General features: G+C 51.3%; 16 non-coding genes and 1 pseudogene across 16 annotated transcripts; all 17 read right to left on the bottom strand.

Moving 5' to 3' along the window:
• Window positions 1–1,115: 1,115 nt before the first annotated feature.
• Window positions 1,116–1,228, bottom strand: LOC119883874. Its single transcript, XR_005440829.1, has one exon. It is a non-coding gene; the product is annotated as a U5 spliceosomal RNA (small nuclear RNA).
• A 968-nt stretch (window positions 1,229–2,196) lies between these two features.
• On the bottom strand, window positions 2,197–2,388 carry LOC119883915. The gene has a single exon (XR_005440867.1). It is a non-coding gene; the product is annotated as a U2 spliceosomal RNA (small nuclear RNA).
• A 183-nt stretch (window positions 2,389–2,571) lies between these two features.
• On the bottom strand, window positions 2,572–2,684 carry LOC119883872. The gene has a single exon (XR_005440827.1). It is a non-coding gene; the product is annotated as a U5 spliceosomal RNA (small nuclear RNA).
• A 968-nt stretch (window positions 2,685–3,652) lies between these two features.
• LOC119883914 lies at window positions 3,653–3,844 on the bottom strand. Its single transcript, XR_005440866.1, has one exon. It is a non-coding gene; the product is annotated as a U2 spliceosomal RNA (small nuclear RNA).
• Window positions 3,845–4,027: 183 nt separating this feature from the next.
• On the bottom strand, window positions 4,028–4,140 carry LOC119883871. The gene has a single exon (XR_005440826.1). It is a non-coding gene; the product is annotated as a U5 spliceosomal RNA (small nuclear RNA).
• A 969-nt stretch (window positions 4,141–5,109) lies between these two features.
• Window positions 5,110–5,301, bottom strand: LOC119883913. Its single transcript, XR_005440865.1, has one exon. It is a non-coding gene; the product is annotated as a U2 spliceosomal RNA (small nuclear RNA).
• A 183-nt stretch (window positions 5,302–5,484) lies between these two features.
• On the bottom strand, window positions 5,485–5,597 carry LOC119883870. The gene has a single exon (XR_005440825.1). It is a non-coding gene; the product is annotated as a U5 spliceosomal RNA (small nuclear RNA).
• Window positions 5,598–6,566: 969 nt separating this feature from the next.
• LOC119883912 lies at window positions 6,567–6,758 on the bottom strand. The gene has a single exon (XR_005440864.1). It is a non-coding gene; the product is annotated as a U2 spliceosomal RNA (small nuclear RNA).
• Window positions 6,759–6,941: 183 nt separating this feature from the next.
• Window positions 6,942–7,054, bottom strand: LOC119883869. Its single transcript, XR_005440824.1, has one exon. It is a non-coding gene; the product is annotated as a U5 spliceosomal RNA (small nuclear RNA).
• A 969-nt stretch (window positions 7,055–8,023) lies between these two features.
• Window positions 8,024–8,215, bottom strand: LOC119883911. Its single transcript, XR_005440863.1, has one exon. It is a non-coding gene; the product is annotated as a U2 spliceosomal RNA (small nuclear RNA).
• A 183-nt stretch (window positions 8,216–8,398) lies between these two features.
• On the bottom strand, window positions 8,399–8,511 carry LOC119883868. The gene has a single exon (XR_005440823.1). It is a non-coding gene; the product is annotated as a U5 spliceosomal RNA (small nuclear RNA).
• Window positions 8,512–9,479: 968 nt separating this feature from the next.
• On the bottom strand, window positions 9,480–9,671 carry LOC119883910. The gene has a single exon (XR_005440862.1). It is a non-coding gene; the product is annotated as a U2 spliceosomal RNA (small nuclear RNA).
• Window positions 9,672–9,854: 183 nt separating this feature from the next.
• On the bottom strand, window positions 9,855–9,967 carry LOC119883867. Its single transcript, XR_005440822.1, has one exon. It is a non-coding gene; the product is annotated as a U5 spliceosomal RNA (small nuclear RNA).
• Window positions 9,968–10,936: 969 nt separating this feature from the next.
• LOC119883798 lies at window positions 10,937–11,113 on the bottom strand (annotated as a pseudogene).
• A 3,712-nt stretch (window positions 11,114–14,825) lies between these two features.
• On the bottom strand, window positions 14,826–15,016 carry LOC119883807. Its single transcript, XR_005440766.1, has one exon. It is a non-coding gene; the product is annotated as a U2 spliceosomal RNA (small nuclear RNA).
• A 184-nt stretch (window positions 15,017–15,200) lies between these two features.
• Window positions 15,201–15,313, bottom strand: LOC119883866. Its single transcript, XR_005440821.1, has one exon. It is a non-coding gene; the product is annotated as a U5 spliceosomal RNA (small nuclear RNA).
• A 969-nt stretch (window positions 15,314–16,282) lies between these two features.
• On the bottom strand, window positions 16,283–16,468 carry LOC119883801. Its single transcript, XR_005440764.1, has one exon. It is a non-coding gene; the product is annotated as a U2 spliceosomal RNA (small nuclear RNA).
• Window positions 16,469–17,715: the final 1,247 nt, after the last annotated feature.

Here is a 17,715-nt window from a genome sequence, read left to right as displayed (position 1 = left end):
TTGGGCTGGCCCTGGTAATGAATGTAGCCCCTGTTGTTTCCCAGAACTATCATGGATGGCAGATGTTTCAGGCCCTGGAAGCCTTGAGGGTCTTGCCATTGTTGGATGGGGACCCTCCAAGCGCAATTCCAGATGCCATCCTCATCTCTCACTTTGGTAGCCTGGCCTTTAACAGTGCAAAATCTGCCCAGCCACAAACAAATGTCATCTGCATTCACAGTCTCATTGAACATTCTGACAATTACCGTTTTAGCGGCATTATCAGTCAGTTTCTCAACATTAAATGCAGTAAACTGGGGTTTTTCATTTTCGAAGCGTGTCCAGAAATCTCTGAACACGGCAGCAGAGACAAAACTCACATCGAAACCTTTTCCAAATGGCAGAGTCAAAATACAATTTATATCCTGCGGGGAGAATTTCAAAATGTTCTGGATCATTTTCCTTGAGAAGTCAAGCCTTGACATAACAAGGGTTTTCCCATCTTTTTCTTTGAATGTAAATCTGACACTGTGGTGCCTCCTCATGCCGGCATGGTTGGCCGCCATGGTGGAGGCACCACAACGTAAAAGTGGTAAAAGAAGCTAAAACACCTAAAAAGTCTAAAACCAAGTCAACTAAAATAAGGTAAAAGAATGCTCTAAAAAGAGCAATAAAATCTACTAAAAATGTTAAAAGGTGAATAAAACACACTTACCTTGTCTTGTTTGGCCTGGTCGAGATGTTATTCCGGCAGAGTACAGGTAAGCAGTCCTCTGAACCAATGAATTCCTTTGTGTGAAACAATTTCAACTACAACAAAGTTGAAATTTTATTCACAAGGAATAATGTGAGTATCCTCCCAAAAACCTGGTAACACTTCGCCACAAACAGGCAAAAGTTTTATCCAGACACAGGAGGCGATCGCAGTCTTAGCCAAAAGGCCGAGAAGCGATAACCCCCGCTGGTTGCTTCCAGCGCCCACCTCCCGGAGCAGTTCTCCCCCTGCCGTGGCGCAGTGGTTTCAACTGCGCATAACAACGGCTGAGTCTCAGCACCTCCTCCCGAGCGCGCCTCGTCGCACCGCTCAACCTTGCCGGGGGCGGCGTTTTATTTCCTTTTCACAAACGCACGAGGCTCGGCCACACGGCAGAGCCTGCCAAAAATAGTTTTAACTCATTGGCGTCCCTCTCCACGGAAGTCTTTAGTAAAAGGCGAAAGACTTGTACGTTATGAAGAGAAACCCGAGTAAGTACGGGCCCCTCCTCCAGAGCCGCCGACGAGCCTAGTCGTCCCGGCCACTACCCTCACGGTAAGCCTCACTCTGCCTCTCGAGTCCCAAGTACCAGGCCACGCCCGTTCCCCTACCCCTCCCCAGGTCATGGCAGGCTCTATCCAATCGGGCTGCGGAGAGACGAAGGCCTGGCTTTTGGACAGAGGCTACCGAACGACTCGGGCTCTTGTAGCCTCTCGATGACGAGTGAGAGAAAGGGAGGGGAAATGTGGCCGATCGCTTCTCGGCCTTTTGGCCAAGACTGCAATGGCCTCCTCTTTCTGGTTAAAACCTTTGCCGGTTTGGGGCTTCGTTTTGTGTCACCAGCTTTTCTGGGAGGAGATTCACCTCATTCCTTGTGAATAAAATTTCAACTTTGCCGTAGCTGAAAAACTTTTGCAACAAGGAATTCATTGGTCCCGAGGACTGCCTACCTGTCCTCTGCCGGACTGCCACCTTGACCAGACCAAAGACGAGAAGGTAAGTGTGTTTTATTCACCGATTTAGCAGTTGTAGCAGGTTTTCTTGCTTCATTTGAGGTGTTTTAGTTTCTTGTATCCTTTCTACGCTGCGGTTCCTCCACCGTGTTGGCCAACCGTGCCGGGCCTACGGAGGCGCCGCAGTGTCCCCTCCCCACCTTCTGAGAGGCTCTATCCAATCGGAGAAATGAAGGCCTGGCTTTTGGACACAGGCTACCGAGCATCCGAAATACTCGGGCTCTCGATGACGAGTGGGAGAAAGGGAGGGGAAGTGCAGGGCACATTTAACAGCCATGCCGGTCCCAAATATCCCCTCGTCGTCTGCCAATCATAAAGTGCAAATCTCGCTGCCTTCTTCGAGGCTTCAGCTGGCCGCCCCCCCTCGACTGGCGCCTTTTTCGGGCCGGCGTCCGGCAGAGCGACGACCTCTGCGTTTGGGTCAGTATTTTGGTTTTACACAAGGCAGGAGAAGGGTGCACCGCCCCCGGAGGCACTGCAATACCGGGTCGATGCGTGGAGTGGACGGAGCAAGCCCCTCGTCTCAGCTCCCGGTGCTAAAAATCCATTTAATATGTTGCCCCCTTATAGGGGACATATCAGATATTAAACTGATAAGAACAGATACTACACTTGATCTTAGCCAAAAGGCCGAGAAGCGATAACCCCCGCTGGTTGCTTCCAGCGCCCACCTCCCGGAGCAGTTCTCCCCCTGCCGTGGCGCAGTGGTTTCAACTGCGCATAACAACGGCTGAGTCTCAGCACCTCCTCCCGAGCGCGCCTCGTCGCACCGCTCAACCTTGCCGGGGGCGGCGTTTTATTTCCTTTTCACAAACGCACGAGGCTCGGCCACACGGCAGAGCCTGCCAAAAATAGTTTTAACTCATTGGCGTCCCTCTCCACGGAAGTCTTTAGTAAAAGGCGAAAGACTTGTACGTTATGAAGAGAAACCCGAGTAAGTACGGGCCCCTCCTCCAGAGCCGCCGACGAGCCTAGTCGTCCCGGCCACTACCCTCACGGTAAGCCTCACTCTGCCTCTCGAGTCCCAAGTACCAGGCCACGCCCGTTCCCCTACCCCTCCCCAGGTCATGGCAGGCTCTATCCAATCGGGCTGCGGAGAGACGAAGGCCTGGCTTTTGGACAGAGGCTACCGAACGACTCGGGCTCTTGTAGCCTCTCGATGACGAGTGAGAGAAAGGGAGGGGAAATGTGGCCGATCGCTTCTCGGCCTTTTGGCCAAGACTGCAATGGCCTCCTCTTTCTGGTTAAAACCTTTGCCGGTTTGGGGCTTCGTTTTGTGTCACCAGCTTTTCTGGGAGGAGATTCACCTCATTCCTTGTGAATAAAATTTCAACTTTGCCGTAGCTGAAAAACTTTTGCAACAAGGAATTCATTGGTCCCGAGGACTGCCTACCTGTCCTCTGCCGGACTGCCACCTTGACCAGACCAAAGACGAGAAGGTAAGTGTGTTTTATTCACCGATTTAGCAGTTGTAGCAGGTTTTCTTGCTTCATTTGAGGTGTTTTAGTTTCTTGTATCCTTTCTACGCTGCGGTTCCTCCACCGTGTTGGCCAACCGTGCCGGGCCTACGGAGGCGCCGCAGTGTCCCCTCCCCACCTTCTGAGAGGCTCTATCCAATCGGAGAAATGAAGGCCTGGCTTTTGGACACAGGCTACCGAGCATCCGAAATACTCGGGCTCTCGATGACGAGTGGGAGAAAGGGAGGGGAAGTGCAGGGCACATTTAACAGCCATGCCGGTCCCAAATATCCCCTCGTCGTCTGCCAATCATAAAGTGCAAATCTCGCTGCCTTCTTCGAGGCTTCAGCTGGCCGCCCCCCCTCGACTGGCGCCTTTTTCGGGCCGGCGTCCGGCAGAGCGACGACCTCTGCGTTTGGGTCAGTATTTTGGTTTTACACAAGGCAGGAGAAGGGTGCACCGCCCCCGGAGGCACTGCAATACCGGGTCGATGCGTGGAGTGGACGGAGCAAGCCCCTCGTCTCAGCTCCCGGTGCTAAAAATCCATTTAATATGTTGCCCCCTTATAGGGGACATATCAGATATTAAACTGATAAGAACAGATACTACACTTGATCTTAGCCAAAAGGCCGAGAAGCGATAACCCCCGCTGGTTGCTTCCAGCGCCCACCTCCCGGAGCAGTTCTCCCCCTGCCGTGGCGCAGTGGTTTCAACTGCGCATAACAACGGCTGAGTCTCAGCACCTCCTCCCGAGCGCGCCTCGTCGCACCGCTCAACCTTGCCGGGGGCGGCGTTTTATTTCCTTTTCACAAACGCACGAGGCTCGGCCACACGGCAGAGCCTGCCAAAAATAGTTTTAACTCATTGGCGTCCCTCTCCACGGAAGTCTTTAGTAAAAGGCGAAAGACTTGTACGTTATGAAGAGAAACCCGAGTAAGTACGGGCCCCTCCTCCAGAGCCGCCGACGAGCCTAGTCGTCCCGGCCACTACCCTCACGGTAAGCCTCACTCTGCCTCTCGAGTCCCAAGTACCAGGCCACGCCCGTTCCCCTACCCCTCCCCAGGTCATGGCAGGCTCTATCCAATCGGGCTGCGGAGAGACGAAGGCCTGGCTTTTGGACAGAGGCTACCGAACGACTCGGGCTCTTGTAGCCTCTCGATGACGAGTGAGAGAAAGGGAGGGGAAATGTGGCCGATCGCTTCTCGGCCTTTTGGCCAAGACTGCAATGGCCTCCTCTTTCTGGTTAAAACCTTTGCCGGTTTGGGGCTTCGTTTTGTGTCACCAGCTTTTCTGGGAGGAGATTCACCTCATTCCTTGTGAATAAAATTTCAACTTTGCCGTAGCTGAAAAACTTTTGCAACAAGGAATTCATTGGTCCCGAGGACTGCCTACCTGTCCTCTGCCGGACTGCCACCTTGACCAGACCAAAGACGAGAAGGTAAGTGTGTTTTATTCACCGATTTAGCAGTTGTAGCAGGTTTTCTTGCTTCATTTGAGGTGTTTTAGTTTCTTGTATCCTTTCTACGCTGCGGTTCCTCCACCGTGTTGGCCAACCGTGCCGGGCCTACGGAGGCGCCGCAGTGTCCCCTCCCCACCTTCTGAGAGGCTCTATCCAATCGGAGAAATGAAGGCCTGGCTTTTGGACACAGGCTACCGAGCATCCGAAATACTCGGGCTCTCGATGACGAGTGGGAGAAAGGGAGGGGAAGTGCAGGGCACATTTAACAGCCATGCCGGTCCCAAATATCCCCTCGTCGTCTGCCAATCATAAAGTGCAAATCTCGCTGCCTTCTTCGAGGCTTCAGCTGGCCGCCCCCCCTCGACTGGCGCCTTTTTCGGGCCGGCGTCCGGCAGAGCGACGGACCTCTGCGTTTGGGTCAGTATTTTGGTTTTACACAAGGCAGGAGAAGGGTGCACCGCCCCCGGAGGCACTGCAATACCGGGTCGATGCGTGGAGTGGACGGAGCAAGCCCCTCGTCTCAGCTCCCGGTGCTAAAAATCCATTTAATATGTTGCCCCCTTATAGGGGACATATCAGATATTAAACTGATAAGAACAGATACTACACTTGATCTTAGCCAAAAGGCCGAGAAGCGATAACCCCCGCTGGTTGCTTCCAGCGCCCACCTCCCGGAGCAGTTCTCCCCCTGCCGTGGCGCAGTGGTTTCAACTGCGCATAACAACGGCTGAGTCTCAGCACCTCCTCCCGAGCGCGCCTCGTCGCACCGCTCAACCTTGCCGGGGGCGGCGTTTTATTTCCTTTTCACAAACGCACGAGGCTCGGCCACACGGCAGAGCCTGCCAAAAATAGTTTTAACTCATTGGCGTCCCTCTCCACGGAAGTCTTTAGTAAAAGGCGAAAGACTTGTACGTTATGAAGAGAAACCCGAGTAAGTACGGGCCCCTCCTCCAGAGCCGCCGACGAGCCTAGTCGTCCCGGCCACTACCCTCACGGTAAGCCTCACTCTGCCTCTCGAGTCCCAAGTACCAGGCCACGCCCGTTCCCCTACCCCTCCCCAGGTCATGGCAGGCTCTATCCAATCGGGCTGCGGAGAGACGAAGGCCTGGCTTTTGGACAGAGGCTACCGAACGACTCGGGCTCTTGTAGCCTCTCGATGACGAGTGAGAGAAAGGGAGGGGAAATGTGGCCGATCGCTTCTCGGCCTTTTGGCCAAGACTGCAATGGCCTCCTCTTTCTGGTTAAAACCTTTGCCGGTTTGGGGCTTCGTTTTGTGTCACCAGCTTTTCTGGGAGGAGATTCACCTCATTCCTTGTGAATAAAATTTCAACTTTGCCGTAGCTGAAAAACTTTTGCAACAAGGAATTCATTGGTCCCGAGGACTGCCTACCTGTCCTCTGCCGGACTGCCACCTTGACCAGACCAAAGACGAGAAGGTAAGTGTGTTTTATTCACCGATTTAGCAGTTGTAGCAGGTTTTCTTGCTTCATTTGAGGTGTTTTAGTTTCTTGTATCCTTTCTACGCTGCGGTTCCTCCACCGTGTTGGCCAACCGTGCCGGGCCTACGGAGGCGCCGCAGTGTCCCCTCCCCACCTTCTGAGAGGCTCTATCCAATCGGAGAAATGAAGGCCTGGCTTTTGGACACAGGCTACCGAGCATCCGAAATACTCGGGCTCTCGATGACGAGTGGGAGAAAGGGAGGGGAAGTGCAGGGCACATTTAACAGCCATGCCGGTCCCAAATATCCCCTCGTCGTCTGCCAATCATAAAGTGCAAATCTCGCTGCCTTCTTCGAGGCTTCAGCTGGCCGCCCCCCCTCGACTGGCGCCTTTTTCGGGCCGGCGTCCGGCAGAGCGACGGACCTCTGCGTTTGGGTCAGTATTTTGGTTTTACACAAGGCAGGAGAAGGGTGCACCGCCCCCGGAGGCACTGCAATACCGGGTCGATGCGTGGAGTGGACGGAGCAAGCCCCTCGTCTCAGCTCCCGGTGCTAAAAATCCATTTAATATGTTGCCCCCTTATAGGGGACATATCAGATATTAAACTGATAAGAACAGATACTACACTTGATCTTAGCCAAAAGGCCGAGAAGCGATAACCCCCGCTGGTTGCTTCCAGCGCCCACCTCCCGGAGCAGTTCTCCCCCTGCCGTGGCGCAGTGGTTTCAACTGCGCATAACAACGGCTGAGTCTCAGCACCTCCTCCCGAGCGCGCCTCGTCGCACCGCTCAACCTTGCCGGGGGCGGCGTTTTATTTCCTTTTCACAAACGCACGAGGCTCGGCCACACGGCAGAGCCTGCCAAAAATAGTTTTAACTCATTGGCGTCCCTCTCCACGGAAGTCTTTAGTAAAAGGCGAAAGACTTGTACGTTATGAAGAGAAACCCGAGTAAGTACGGGCCCCTCCTCCAGAGCCGCCGACGAGCCTAGTCGTCCCGGCCACTACCCTCACGGTAAGCCTCACTCTGCCTCTCGAGTCCCAAGTACCAGGCCACGCCCGTTCCCCTACCCCTCCCCAGGTCATGGCAGGCTCTATCCAATCGGGCTGCGGAGAGACGAAGGCCTGGCTTTTGGACAGAGGCTACCGAACGACTCGGGCTCTTGTAGCCTCTCGATGACGAGTGAGAGAAAGGGAGGGGAAATGTGGCCGATCGCTTCTCGGCCTTTTGGCCAAGACTGCAATGGCCTCCTCTTTCTGGTTAAAACCTTTGCCGGTTTGGGGCTTCGTTTTGTGTCACCAGCTTTTCTGGGAGGAGATTCACCTCATTCCTTGTGAATAAAATTTCAACTTTGCCGTAGCTGAAAAACTTTTGCAACAAGGAATTCATTGGTCCCGAGGACTGCCTACCTGTCCTCTGCCGGACTGCCACCTTGACCAGACCAAAGACGAGAAGGTAAGTGTGTTTTATTCACCGATTTAGCAGTTGTAGCAGGTTTTCTTGCTTCATTTGAGGTGTTTTAGTTTCTTGTATCCTTTCTACGCTGCGGTTCCTCCACCGTGTTGGCCAACCGTGCCGGGCCTACGGAGGCGCCGCAGTGTCCCCTCCCCACCTTCTGAGAGGCTCTATCCAATCGGAGAAATGAAGGCCTGGCTTTTGGACACAGGCTACCGAGCATCCGAAATACTCGGGCTCTCGATGACGAGTGGGAGAAAGGGAGGGGAAGTGCAGGGCACATTTAACAGCCATGCCGGTCCCAAATATCCCCTCGTCGTCTGCCAATCATAAAGTGCAAATCTCGCTGCCTTCTTCGAGGCTTCAGCTGGCCGCCCCCCCTCGACTGGCGCCTTTTTCGGGCCGGCGTCCGGCAGAGCGACGGACCTCTGCGTTTGGGTCAGTATTTTGGTTTTACACAAGGCAGGAGAAGGGTGCACCGCCCCCGGAGGCACTGCAATACCGGGTCGATGCGTGGAGTGGACGGAGCAAGCCCCTCGTCTCAGCTCCCGGTGCTAAAAATCCATTTAATATGTTGCCCCCTTATAGGGGACATATCAGATATTAAACTGATAAGAACAGATACTACACTTGATCTTAGCCAAAAGGCCGAGAAGCGATAACCCCCGCTGGTTGCTTCCAGCGCCCACCTCCCGGAGCAGTTCTCCCCCTGCCGTGGCGCAGTGGTTTCAACTGCGCATAACAACGGCTGAGTCTCAGCACCTCCTCCCGAGCGCGCCTCGTCGCACCGCTCAACCTTGCCGGGGGCGGCGTTTTATTTCCTTTTCACAAACGCACGAGGCTCGGCCACACGGCAGAGCCTGCCAAAAATAGTTTTAACTCATTGGCGTCCCTCTCCACGGAAGTCTTTAGTAAAAGGCGAAAGACTTGTACGTTATGAAGAGAAACCCGAGTAAGTACGGGCCCCTCCTCCAGAGCCGCCGACGAGCCTAGTCGTCCCGGCCACTACCCTCACGGTAAGCCTCACTCTGCCTCTCGAGTCCCAAGTACCAGGCCACGCCCGTTCCCCTACCCCTCCCCAGGTCATGGCAGGCTCTATCCAATCGGGCTGCGGAGAGACGAAGGCCTGGCTTTTGGACAGAGGCTACCGAACGACTCGGGCTCTTGTAGCCTCTCGATGACGAGTGAGAGAAAGGGAGGGGAAATGTGGCCGATCGCTTCTCGGCCTTTTGGCCAAGACTGCAATGGCCTCCTCTTTCTGGTTAAAACCTTTGCCGGTTTGGGGCTTCGTTTTGTGTCACCAGCTTTTCTGGGAGGAGATTCACCTCATTCCTTGTGAATAAAATTTCAACTTTGCCGTAGCTGAAAAACTTTTGCAACAAGGAATTCATTGGTCCCGAGGACTGCCTACCTGTCCTCTGCCGGACTGCCACCTTGACCAGACCAAAGACGAGAAGGTAAGTGTGTTTTATTCACCGATTTAGCAGTTGTAGCAGGTTTTCTTGCTTCATTTGAGGTGTTTTAGTTTCTTGTATCCTTTCTACGCTGCGGTTCCTCCACCGTGTTGGCCAACCGTGCCGGGCCTACGGAGGCGCCGCAGTGTCCCCTCCCCACCTTCTGAGAGGCTCTATCCAATCGGAGAAATGAAGGCCTGGCTTTTGGACACAGGCTACCGAGCATCCGAAATACTCGGGCTCTCGATGACGAGTGGGAGAAAGGGAGGGGAAGTGCAGGGCACATTTAACAGCCATGCCGGTCCCAAATATCCCCTCGTCGTCTGCCAATCATAAAGTGCAAATCTCGCTGCCTTCTTCGAGGCTTCAGCTGGCCGCCCCCCCTCGACTGGCGCCTTTTTCGGGCCGGCGTCCGGCAGAGCGACGACCTCTGCGTTTGGGTCAGTATTTTGGTTTTACACAAGGCAGGAGAAGGGTGCACCGCCCCCGGAGGCACTGCAATACCGGGTCGATGCGTGGAGTGGACGGAGCAAGCCCCTCGTCTCAGCTCCCGGTGCTAAAAATCCATTTAATATGTTGCCCCCTTATAGGGGACATATCAGATATTAAACTGATAAGAACAGATACTACACTTGATCTTAGCCAAAAGGCCGAGAAGCGATAACCCCCGCTGGTTGCTTCCAGCGCCCACCTCCCGGAGCAGTTCTCCCCCTGCCGTGGCGCAGTGGTTTCAACTGCGCATAACAACGGCTGAGTCTCAGCACCTCCTCCCGAGCGCGCCTCGTCGCACCGCTCAACCTTGCCGGGGGCGGCGTTTTATTTCCTTTTCACAAACGCACGAGGCTCGGCCACACGGCAGAGCCTGCCAAAAATAGTTTTAACTCATTGGCGTCCCTCTCCACGGAAGTCTTTAGTAAAAGGCGAAAGACTTGTACGTTATGAAGAGAAACCCGAGTAAGTACGGGCCCCTCCTCCAGAGCCGCCGACGAGCCTAGTCGTCCCGGCCACTACCCTCACGGTAAGCCTCACTCTGCCTCTCGAGTCCCAAGTACCAGGCCACGCCCGTTCCCCTACCCCTCCCCAGGTCATGGCAGGCTCTATCCAATCGGGCTGCGGAGAGACGAAGGCCTGGCTTTTGGACAGAGGCTACCGAACGACTCGGGCTCTTGTAGCCTCTCGATGACGAGTGAGAGAAAGGGAGGGGAAATGTGGCCGATCGCTTCTCGGCCTTTTGGCCAAGACTGCAATGGCCTCCTCTTTCTGGTTAAAACCTTTGCCGGTTTGGGGCTTCGTTTTGTGTCACCAGCTTTTCTGGGAGGAGATTCACCTCATTCCTTGTGAATAAAATTTCAACTTTGCCGTAGCTGAAAAACTTTTGCAACAAGGAATTCATTGGTCCCGAGGACTGCCTACCTGTCCTCTGCCGGACTGCCACCTTGACCAGACCAAAGACGAGAAGGTAAGTGTGTTTTATTCACCGATTTAGCAGTTGTAGCAGGTTTTCTTGCTTCATTTGAGGTGTTTTAGTTTCTTGTATCCTTTCTACGCTGCGGTTCCTCCACCGTGTTGGCCAACCGTGCCGGGCCTACGGAGGCGCCGCAGTGTCCCCTCCCCACCTTCTGAGAGGCTCTATCCAATCGGAGAAATGAAGGCCTGGCTTTTGGACACAGGCTACCGAGCATCCGAAATACTCGGGCTCTCGATGACGAGTGGGAGAAAGGGAGGGGAAGTGCAGGGCACATTTAACAGCCATGCCGGTCCCAAATATCCCCTCGTCGTCTGCCAATCATAAAGTGCAAATCTCGCTGCCTTCTTCGAGGCTTCAGCTGGCCGCCCCCCCTCGACTGGCGCCTTTTTCGGGCCGGCGTCCGGCAGAGCGACGAACCTCTGCGTTTGGGTCAGTATTTTGGTTTTACACAAGGCAGGAGAAGGGTGCACCGCCCCCGGAGGCACTGCAATACCGGGTCGATGCGTGGAGTGGACGGAGCAAGCCCCTCGTCTCAGCTCCCGGTGCTAAAAATCCATTTAATATGTTGCCCCCTTATAGGGGACATATCAGATATTAAACTGATAAGAACAGATTTTTTTTCTTTTGAGAAAAATTTTATTGACACTCAATTCAAACATGATTCATAATATGTCAATTCCAAGTTACCTTTTAAAATACAACATGTCAATAAATAGATAAATGTTCTCTGTAAAACAACATTTAAAAAAAGTGTTTAAAATGCATTACAGATAACGTCATAAATTAAAGGTATAAAATGGTTTTCAGCTTGTCCATGTCTGTGAGTGTCTGTTAAAAGTCTTCAAAGCGGAGTGCATTTGTTAAAATAAAACTCACAAAAAATAAATGGATAATAAAAGCTCTTCTCCAAGTCCACTGTTGTGCAGGAGTGTAGTGAGTCCCTATCAAAGGGGAACTCATTCAGCTCCCCCAAACAGATTTGGACTCTCGGGATCTTGTGCAGGCGCTCAGAGGAGACCCTCACCCTGTAGCTCCTTCCCACCAACCTCACCCGGAGGGTCAGGCCGCCGCTGCCTTGAACTTTCCTTGTGTGGCTCCGGCTCCTCCGTCCGAATGGGCACAGAGGCGATTCTTCTTTGTGGCTGTGTCCTAGGCCCGCCGCCTGCAGCTCTGGCCGTTTGGACCGTTGCTGCGGCCATCCGGATCACAGCCACGGGGGGGATCTGCATGTGCTTTCTTGCCAGCAAGTTTCTGGAGGTCCATATGGCGTCTTTGATGGCGGCTAGGGTGAGCCACTGTTTGGCAAATGTACGTGCTGGTATCTGATTTCCTTGGCTCACCCCGTACAGCACCAGCTGTGGTGTGAGGACCTCCCTTGCTGGCAAGTACGGGAATTGCAAGGAGCCGGCCGTTGCCCACTGTTCTACGGCAGCGCTGCACTCCCAGAGCAGATGCCTTACCGACTCAGGCGCGCCACAACCTGGTCGGGGGCAAGTTGAGTGCGCCGACATGCCCCGGGAGTGCATTACGGACCTGACTGGGAGGATCTCATGAGCCACCATCCATGACAGGTCCCGGAGTCTGTTTGGAAGAGCTGGATGGTTCACGTTGCGCCAAACTGTTGAGGGCTCGCCGAATGCAAGCCCGCGCACTGGACTCACTGGTTCCCGCTCCTGCACAACAGAAATGAGAGAGCGGTGAGTGGTTAAAACCTGCAACTCCTCCTGCTCAAGGTTAAAATGCCTTAAAAATGACTGGATAAAAGCATAGGCTGGTGGCAGGTTAAAAGACACTGGTACTTTGAGACTTGTGGGTAAGATCTTAAGTTTTCTGAGGTAGGACCCCATCCAGAACCGTGTCATTGCTGCGGTCTTGGGGTTTCTGGATGGGGCTGTGGCGGTTGCGATGTGTAGTGCTGTGTATCTGCTTCCTAGGAACAAGTGCAGGTCTGGCACTCCTTTTCCTCCTTTCTCCTTTGGCTTCTTCATCACGCTTCGTCTCAGTCTTTCCCACTTGGAGCCCCACAAAAAATAAAAGATGGCTCGTTCCAGGTCTAAGATCACTCTCCTAGGCGGGATAAAAACAGAACTGATGAGTAAAAGCAAAGGTAAAATCACTGCTTTGATGATTAAAACCTTTCCTTCTAAAGTCAGTCCTCTAAGTGTCCAGTACCCTAGTCTCTGCCTGACTTTCCCTACTATGTCTGCCCAATTTGTTTTCCCCTCCCCCTCCCTATCAAACCTGATCCCAAGTATTTTTTGGTCAGTCTGGGTCACAGTCAGGGGGAGTCCTGTCGTCTCAGTCGCTGTCCACGGTCCATAAAAATGGGCTTGGGTCTTGCTTCTGTTCAGCTTTGACCCAGAGGCCTGTCCGAACCAGTCAGTCAAGTCCAGCGTCCTGTTGACAGATAAAAGGTCAGTGCATAAAATGTTGATGTCGTCCATATATAAAATACATTTTGTCTCGAGTCCCCCGCTCCCTGGGACTCCTACCCCATGGATTCGTTGGTCCCTTCTCAAGGTCTGTGCCAGTGGTTCTATACAGATAACGTAGAGGAGGGCAGATAACGGACAACCCTGACGGACACCGCAGTTTATATCCACTGCTCTTGTCAGATGCCCGTTAACAATGAATTTGCTGTTGATCTCCCGGTACAGCAGTCCCACCCAGGCTATAAACCTTCTCGGGAACCCCATTTTTTGCAGTACCTGGAAAAGGTACTGGTGCGAGACCCGATCAAAGGCTTTCTCAAAATCTAAATTCAGGACTACTAGCCGAATGTTTCTGTCTCTCGCGTAACAGATGGTATCTCGGATCAGTACGAGGCTGTCGGTGATCTTCCTCCCCGGGACGGCACAGGCTTGATCCGGGTGAATCAGATCTTCTAAAAACAAGGACATGCGTGAGGCTAAAAGTTTACTAAAAAGTTTACAGTCAAAATTTAAGAGTGTGATAGGTCTCCAATTTTTCAAGTCCGTCTTGTCTTTGTCTTTGTGAAGGAGAGTCACTATCCCTACTCTAAAGCTGTCAGGAAGTCGGTCCATTTGTTCAAAATCCATAAAAACAGCAAGCAAGTCTGGTGCTAAAATGTCCCAAAATGTCAGATAAAATTCCAAGGGAAGCCCGTCTTCTCCCGGCGACTTCCCTGTCTTAAAAGATTTGATGCATTTGTTTAATTCCGGTATCGTAAAATCTTGGGTTAAAAGCACGTTGTCGTTTGTTGCTTGGTCAATGGATTTTAAAACTTCGTCATGGTGTCCCCGTTAACAGTTTTGTATGCGTACAGTTCACGGTAAAAATGTTCGACAGTTTCTTTGATTTCCTCTGTTGTGTCAGCTGTGCACCCGTTTTCTTTTTTAAGTCTCAACATGGCCCCCCCTTTATTTACGATTTTCTTAAAAAAATATCTTGTGCACTTCTCTCCTTCCTCTATTTCCCTTTCCTTGCTTCTTAAAATCACACCTTTGCTGTTCATTTCTGCTAAAACCGACATCTCTGTTTTAATTTGTTTTATCTCTTCATTAAAATCCATTCCATGTTGGATTAGTTTAAAATACCTCTGAAGCCGTTTCTGCAGTCCCAACATGCGTCTGTTGTCCCTCTTTTTCTTTCTTTTCCCTGCCTGTCTGTAAAACGTCTTTGTCTTTCCCTTCACCATTTCCCACCACTGTGCACGTGTATCGTAAAAGTCTTGAAGGGTCTGCCACTCTCGATATTGCTCCCTGTACAGCCTAACTAGCTCCCTGTCTTCTAACAGGGAGCAATTGAGCTTCCACAGACCACTTCCTGCCGTCACACCGGAAGAGAGTGAAAGGGTGCAGGAAAGAATTGCGTGATCAGAAAAGAAAACAGGTTCCAATCTAGCATCGGTTGGTGGGCAATCACGTGATAAAATGTAGTCTATGCGAGAGGCTCGGGTGCCATCACTACTGAACCAGGTGAAGCCCTCCTCTCTGGGATGCATGGTTTTAAAACAGTCCACAAGTCTAAAATCACGGCATATGCTTTGAAGTAAAATGAAGTCTTGTCCACTTTAAAATCGTCCCCTATTCTTCTCCTATCGTTCCTGCATAAAATACAATTAAAATCCCCCCCTACAACTAAAGGTGCCCTGCCTAGCATGTGGGGCTGCAAGTCTTCTAAAAGGTCATACCTGTCGTTCTTGTCATTAAAGCCATAAATATTTAAGACGTTGAAATCCTTCCCCATAAAAGTCAAGTGTGTTAAAAGTGCCCGACCATCTCTCACCACAGTGCTGCCCTTCACCAAGACTAGAGGGTTTTTTATTAAAATGGCCACTCCATCATTTTTGTTTTCATTTGAGCCGCTCCATATCGACGTTTGTGGCCATAACTCCTCCCATTCTCTGTAGTGTTTTAAAAATGGTAGGCCGCATTCCTGTATTAAAAACACATCAGACTTAAAAGAGTTAAGAAAGGATAAAACAATCTGGGCTCTAACTCTCGACTTCACACTCCTCACATTGACTGATAAGAACAGATACTACACTTGATCTTAGCCAAAAGGCCGAGAAGCGATAACCCCCGCTGGTTGCTTCCAGCGCCCACCTCCCGGAGCAGTTCTCCCCCTGCCGTGGCGCAGTGGTTTTAACTGCGCATAACAACGGCTGAGTCTCAGCACCTCCTCCCGAGCGCGCCTCGTCGCACCGCTCAACCTTGCCGGGGGCGGCGTTTTTTTATCCTTTTCACAAACGCACGAGGCTCGGCCACACGGCAGAGCCTGCCAAAAATAGTTTTAACTCATTGGCGTCCCTCTCCACGGAAGTCTTTAGTAAAAGGCGAAAGACTTGTACGTTATGAAGAGAAACCCGAGTAAGTACGGGCCCCTCCTCCAGAGCCGCCGACGAGCCTAGTCGTCCCGGCCACTACCCTCACGGTAAGCCTCACTCTGCCTCTCGAGTCCCAAGTACCAGGCCACGCCCGTTCCCCTACCCCTCCCCAGGTCATGGCAGGCTCTATCCAATCGGGCTGCGGAGAGACGAAGGCCTGGCTTTTGGACAGAGGCTACCGAACGACTCGGGCTCTTGTAGCCTCTCGATGACGAGTGAGAGAAAGGGAGGGGAAATGTGGCCGATCGCTTCTCGGCCTTTTGGCCAAGACTGCAATGGCCTCCTCTTTCTGGTTAAAACCTTTGCCGGTTTGGGGCTTCGTTTTGTGTCACCAGCTTTTCTGGGAGGAGATTCACCTCATTCCTTGTGAATAAAATTTCAACTTTGCCGTAGCTGAAAAACTTTTGCAACAAGGAATTCATTGGTCCCGAGGACTGCCTACCTGTCCTCTGCCGGACTGCCACCTTGACCAGACCAAAGACGAGAAGGTAAGTGTGTTTTATTCACCGATTTAGCAGTTGTAGCAGGTTTTCTTGCTTCATTTGAGGTGTTTTAGTTTCTTGTATCCTTTCTACGCTGCGGTTCCTCCACCGTGTTGGCCAACCGTGCCGGGCCTACGGAGGCGCCGCAGTGTCCCCTCCCCACCTTCTGAGAGGCTCTATCCAATCGGAGAAATGAAGGCCTGGCTTTTGGACACAGGCTACCGAGCATCCGAAATACTCGGGCTCTCGATGACGAGTGGGAGAAAGGGAGGGGAAGTGCAGGGCACATTTAACAGCCATGCCGGTCCCAAATATCCCCTCGTCGTCTGCCAATCATAAAGTGCAAATCTCGCTGCCTTCTTCGAGGCTTCAGCTGGCCGCCCCCCCTCGACTGGCGCCTTTTTCGGGCCGGCGTCCGGCAGAGCGACGAACCTCTGCGTTTGGGTCAGTATTTTGGTTTTACACAAGGCAGGAGAAGGGTGCACCGCCCCCGGAGGCACTGCAATACCGGGTCGATGCGTGGAGTGGACGGAGCAAGCCCCTCGTCTCAGCTCCCGGTGCTAAAAATCCATTTAATATGTTGCCCCCTTATAGGGGACATATCAGATATTAAACTGATAAGAACAGATTTTTTTTTTTTTTTTTTTTTGGAAAATATAATTTATTTGTGACATAAACATTCAATACACACATTTCAGTACTTACATCCCACCTATATTAATCCCACATCCAACACAAAACAACAATCCTCCCCCTCGGCATCTCTATACACAGTGTCCCTTTGTTACCTTAATTAGTAAAAAAAAAAAAAAAAAAAAAAACGACATCAACAAAACACAAGGTATACATCAATAACTCATGGAACCCAGTTCTCGAGCCCTCTCTTTTTTTCTTTTTTTCCCATTACGATGCATGGCATGTATGCATGAAGAGACCATAACAAAACCACTCCCATAACCATCATAATAAATCCACAACACCTTCTGTTGACCTCTATGAATTACCATAAATCATTTTCCATCTGTCTTTGATCGAGTCAATACCCCATTTTCTGATCTCTAATTGGTATCGCCTCTCTATTGAGTCTTCAATGCTCTTTATAGTTCCCAACACTGACCACTTGCTTCCTCCATTTAGCCCATCACATCTTACCTCCCACAACTTGTACTTTACTATAGATACGAGAAGCACTACTTTATGCAGTTTCTCCCTCTCCATATTAAATTCCATGTAAAGAACCCCTTCCCATGTCATATCCCTCAAAGACACAAACTTTTTACCCAACCCCTCCCAAATTTGTTGTGCGAAAAAACACTCAAATAATGCATGTTCCACCGTTTCTTTTCCCAAACATCCCTCTCTTGGACAGTACTTACTTCTTGTTAGGCCGTGATTAAACAAGGTGTTTCTTACTGCTAATCTCCTGTGAAGCACCAACCAATTAAAATCTTTCAACTGATTGTCCAACTGCTTAAACTGTGTTCTCTTCCATACTTCAGAAGGAATATGAACAGTTTCTCTTGGGTTGAACCTGGCCATCAATTCCTCATACAGTTTTCTATGATTGAGTACTAAATGACTATCCCAACACTCCTTGTACTTCTTTGCCCAACTGATTATTCCTTTATAGTACAAAGGCATAACCTCAGCTTTGGGAGACCTGTTATCCCATGCTACCCCTAAGGGCCTCAAATGCATAGCAAGCCAAAATTTCATTAAAGAGTGACATTTATGTTTTGGAGGTGACATAGTTATTTTACAGATATTTGAAAAAAAAATCACGTTCAACTTCAACCTGACATTTGGCATGTCTTTACCTCCTCTCTCAATGGGCTGGTACATTATTTCTCTTTTAATATATTCATACCCTCCCCACATGAAATTAAACAACATCCTTTGCAACTTTA

This window comes from Micropterus salmoides, unplaced genomic scaffold, assembly GCF_014851395.1.
Source record: "Micropterus salmoides isolate LMB-PRFRI ecotype aquatic unplaced genomic scaffold, ASM1485139v1 Ms_hic_scaffold_3029, whole genome shotgun sequence".
Lineage (NCBI taxonomy): Eukaryota > Metazoa > Chordata > Actinopteri > Centrarchiformes > Centrarchidae > Micropterus > Micropterus salmoides.
This window is presented reverse-complemented; position numbering and strand designations above follow the sequence as displayed.